Source organism: Nicotiana tomentosiformis, chromosome 3 (assembly GCF_000390325.3).
Source record: "Nicotiana tomentosiformis chromosome 3, ASM39032v3, whole genome shotgun sequence".
NCBI classification, from domain to species: domain Eukaryota; kingdom Viridiplantae; phylum Streptophyta; class Magnoliopsida; order Solanales; family Solanaceae; genus Nicotiana; species Nicotiana tomentosiformis.
Genome location: NC_090814.1, coordinates 121,947,793 through 121,952,855, shown reverse-complemented (window position 1 = coordinate 121,952,855; position 5,063 = coordinate 121,947,793). Strand labels below are relative to the sequence as shown.

General features: G+C 37.3%; 1 long non-coding RNA gene across 1 annotated transcript; it reads left to right on the top strand.

Annotated features, from left to right (window-relative positions):
- The first annotated feature begins 3,368 nt into the window (after positions 1–3,368).
- Positions 3,369–4,775, top strand: LOC104093943 (uncharacterized). The gene is made up of 2 exons (XR_685754.3): positions 3,369–3,779; positions 4,603–4,775. It is a non-coding gene; the product is annotated as an uncharacterized lncRNA (long non-coding RNA).
- The last annotated feature ends 288 nt before the right edge of the window (positions 4,776–5,063 follow it).

The window sequence follows — 5,063 nt, the reverse complement described above, 5'->3', positions numbered from 1 at the left end:
GAGAGAGAGCCTTACTAGTGAAAACCTTCATGGGCACTTTAAGGTGACGGTAAGTAGAGATCAATAAATAAAAGAGGCTTGTTGGTGAAAACTCCTTGGGGCACCATTAGTCGAACGTGAATCATGAGTCTACTGAAAAATAATTGGCACAAAGATGCTCGGTTTCAAAGCTCGAAGGAATGACAAGAGCAAAGGTTAGATTGGTTTGAAAGATCAGGTCGTTATGTCCAAAATGCATGTCATGATCACTAAGGCTTGCTACCACACTCACATAAGCCCCTTCTTTCCTTCCTTTCCCATAAAAGTTGCGTCTCTTTTTAAACATTTATTCCTTCTATTTGTGCATAACTTTGTCTTTTTTCTTTTAAGTCAGTTCTCATCAAAATAAGCAAGAAAGGATTTTCAAAATCTGCTACCAGCTTTTCAGTTGCACAAAGCAAATTCTGGCTAGAACGTTCAAGATACCACGATCCAGGGAGCAACATGCACTCAGTTGTTATAATCAACATAACTTGAGGATTCGTGTAATACAAAGGTTCCTACCAAAAATACTCTTGTTGGCCTACTTGTCAAAAGCAAGTCGAATGGGCACAAAGACAAGCTTTCAAAGACATCAAGGCCACAAACCGACCACCACTTTTAAAACTTTTAATTTTTCTTTGTTTTGAATCAGGAACAAAGCAATGCAGAATGACGATACTTAAAGGATGAATGTCACCAAAGGTAAGTTTCCGCAAAATCTCCATTTTCTTTTATTTGCAGCATGCATCACTATTATTTATACAGATCATTTTCGTAGCTTAACCCAGGTAGAACCTTTTTACCTAGGGGGATCCAACTCATAGTTCCGGGTCGAAGTAACCTTTGCTCAGGATGTTTTAAGTAGCTTAACCCAGGTAGAACCTTTTCACCTAGGGGGATCCAGCTCATAGTTCGGGTAGAAGTACTCTCCGCTCAGGTTGTTTTACGCAGCTTAACTCAGGTAGAACCTTTTCTCCTAGGGGGATCCAGCTCATACGTTCGGGTAAAAGTACTCTTCGCTCAAGATATTTTACGTAGCTTAACCCAGGTAGAACCATTTCACCTAGGGGGATCCAGCTCATAGTTCCTAGTAGAAGTATTCTTTGCTCAGGTTGTTTTACGTAGCTTAACCCAGGTAGAACCTTTTCGCCTACGTGGATCCAGATCATAATTTTGGGTAGAAGTACTCTTCGCTTAGGATGTTTTACGTAGCTTAATCCAGATAGAACCTTTTTACCTAGGGGGATCCAACTCATAGTTCCGGGAAGAAGTACTCTTTGCTCAGGGTATTTTACGTAGCTTAACTCAGGTAGAACTGTTTCGCCTAGGGGGATCCAGCTCGTAGTTCCGGGTAGAAGTACTCTTCGCTCAGGTTTTTTTACGTAGCTTAACTCAGGTAGAACCATTTCGCCTAGGGGGATCCAGCTCATAGTTCCGGGTAGAAATACTCTTCGCTTAGGTTGTTTTACGTAGCTTAACTCAGGTAGAATCATTCCTCCTTGAGGGATCCAGCTCATAGTTCCGGGTAAAAGTACTCTTCATTCAGGTTGTTTTACGTAGCTTAATTCATGTAGAACCATTTCGCCTAGGGGGATCCAGCTCATAGTTTCGGGCATAAGTACTCCTCGCTCAGGGTGTTTTACGTAGCTTAACTCGGGTAGAACCATTTCACCTAGGGGGATCCAACTCATAGTTTCGAGTCGAAGTACTCTTCTCTTATGATGTTTTGCGTAGCTTAACTCAGGTAGAACCTTTTCACGTAGAGGGATTCAACACTTTATCAATAATACAATGGGTTCTACTTCCTTCCAGTAATACAAGGTACCAATCCCTGGTTACATTCCTTCTCAGTAATACAAGGTGCCAACCCCTGGTTACATTCCTTCCTAATGATACAAGGTGCCAACCCCTAGTTACATTCCTTCTTAGTGATACAGTGTGCCAATCCCTGATTACGTTCCTTTTCAGTAATATAGTTTACCAACCCCTGGTTACATTCCCTTCAGTAATACAGGGTACCAACCCCTGGTTACATTTCCTTTTGGTACATAGGGTACTAGCTCGTGGTTGCATATCCTCACATAGCTAGGTTATACTCTTGTCTCTTTCTTCCTTTTAATAAGTTAGATAGTTTATAGCTTTCTCTAATAACTCACAAAATTTTCCTAGTGCCAGACTGGGGCAGAAAATTTTTATTCATTTTGTTCGTCTTTGATGGCTTTGCAGGCTCCGCCGTATAGCACAAGTGACGATTAAAGCTTGCAGTTTCAGTTTCTCATCAGAAAAAATAAGTCTTTCGATCACAAGATAGTTGGGTTTAGCTTTGATGAATGTCAGTAACTCGGCGTCTCAAGATTCATCTTCTCAATTTCGGATCAGGAAAGCAAGCAATTGAGATAGAGTCATAATCTTTTCTTCAAAGAGCATCAAGATCCAGTCTAAGGTCAAAACAAGAGAGCAAGTCAAGATCAAGATTTGACTCCAGAAGATACATAGATAGGAATTTTGTAATCTTAGTTTGGAGACATACGTAGTTCTCGTCTCTTTTCCTTTTGATGTAAGTGGCAAGTAACGATAACAATAACAGTAGCAGCAATGACAGCAGAAACAACAGTCTTAACTCCAGTGTCAGGTAGTCCCAGCTACCAATTTTTCCCAAAACTGCACATACATGATTCCTTTATAGCCAAGGATATGTAGGCAACCTCGGATGCAAGGTTCAGTCACCTTTTTCAAAATGCTCTCATTAGAGTCATAGGCAAGCAAGAGTTAATCATGGCATTCACCATCTTTGCACGAAAACGTTTCATGTTCTTGAGCAAAGAGGGGCAGCTGTGAATACCTAATTTTTGCACGCTTTTTCCAATATATATATATATATATATATATATATATATATATATATATATATACATATAATAATAATAACTTTTGGATGATTTAGCTATTTTGAGTTGTTTTTCTTTGAATTTATTTGCGCATTTTTTATATGAGTTTAATTAAAAAGTACTAAAATATTTTTACTTTTTATTTGTATATTTTAGTTTGCATCTCTAAAGGATTTTCTTTTTGCTTGTATAATTTCATTAGAGAGATAAGGGATTGCGCTAGTGTATTTTAATTAAAATTGAGCCAAAATTGGCCCAAAATTTGAGCCCAATTCGGCCACACCCAGTCCAAAATGGCTGGCCAAGACTTGGTCCAAAACGGCGTACGCTATTTCATTAAGTGAATCAAGATTAAATCTCATCCATTTATCTCTCTCTCAACCAATGGTCCATAATAAATATCCCAATTAGGTATTTAAGACTCATAAATGCTGAAATTTGCCCCCATTTCCCCCATAATTCCTTTACTCTTCCTCTCTCTTCTTTCTCTAGCCGCCACCCCTCCGCCTCCGCCGGAAAATGCTCACCGGCGGCGGACCACCTCCAAACACCCCCAAATTCACACCATGTAATATCCACAACCTCCTCTTTCCATATATCCAAACCAAATCCTTCAAAAACCCCTCAAACTCCTTGAATCTTAGATCTAGGAAATTTTAGCTTCCACGTTTTTACCCAAATTCTTGAAGCTCCGGCCACTAACAACCCACAATACCTACATCAGTGGATAGAGCTCCTAAAGACCTACCTATTGATGTCAATCCCACCCCAAACATTCGGCGACCAAAAATCCGGCCAAATTCCAGCGACCTCCCCGAATGCCCCCATTTGGCATATCACCATTGTTTTGGCTACTTGAATAGTGAAATGGTAAAAATACTATTCTTTTTTTTCATGGCTGATTTTTTATTTTATTTTATTTTTTCAGATTTTATTTTTCTCTTATTAATTATTTTAGCATTAGATTTTGAAGTTTGAAATACTAAATGTTATATTTTTGCACTTGTTGAAGTAGTATAATAGTTTTGTATTGATAAAAGTGAGTTAGTGAAGGAATACTTGAAAATATAGAGTAGTTGTTTGGTTGCTTATTTACTGCTTCAGAGATTTTTTGAGTACAAAACTCAAAAGTCATTTGTTTGGTAAGAAAATATGGACTTTTGGACGGTTTTTGAACAAAAGTCTGTCTTTGAATAGTGAAGAGCAGATTTTAGTTGAAATACTCTCTTTTGGACAAGATTAAACAAAAAAGTCTTGCCTTTTGAATTTAAATGCAGATTTTGTGGAAATTTCTGTAAAAAAAAACTGATTTTTAATCATGAAATAGCTGGCTGTTTCTCATATATAAAACATACATCTTCATAGCAGTAGAGATTTGGACACACACAAAAAAAGGGAGAGAAAAACCAGCAGCTAAGGCATTCTTTAGTAGTTAAATATTCTGAGTTGAGTTGATTCTTAAGTGCAAAACGTTTTTTTTTAGAAAAAGATAGTAGTCTTGAAAGCTTCTTCTAGAGTTACATAATTGCTGGTTTCAACTGTTTTGCTGGGTATTTCTGGTTCATTTGCTTGGGTTTGAAATGTGCTGGTTGTCATTGTCTTTTGTTGTGTTGCTGCCCGTTTAATTGTTTTGCTGTCCGCTTCTTTATTTTGGAAAGAGCTGACTCTGCTGTATTTGTTCTTCTTTTTTCAGTCCAGGTAATTTTCGGACCATGTAAACTTCTAAAATCGAGTTGGAATGAAAGAATGATGCTAGGAAATATTAGTAGCTTCATCCTTCTATTGTAATTCATTTTTATATGCTCTTGAATATTGGATAAAGTTATGACTATATGTTAGATAATTAAATTGTGTCAAGCATCTTTATTTTTTTTTTTGCTAAAGCGTTAGATGTAATTCCACTGGGACCTCAGTTGCTTGGTTGTATGAAAGGAGTATGTATTAAATTTTGAACCCATGTAGCTATGTTTGTCCCTTTGTTATTGCCAAGCTAAACTTTATTTTTAATTTTTAATTTTTATTTTTAGAGTCCCAATAATCTTGCTTATTTTTTGAAAAGATTTATTTTTGTAAGGTAGTTAAGCTGTGAATAGAAAGATACTCTCTGTAAACTTATTTCTGTAAATAGTTGGCCATGGATTGCAAATAGCGAGA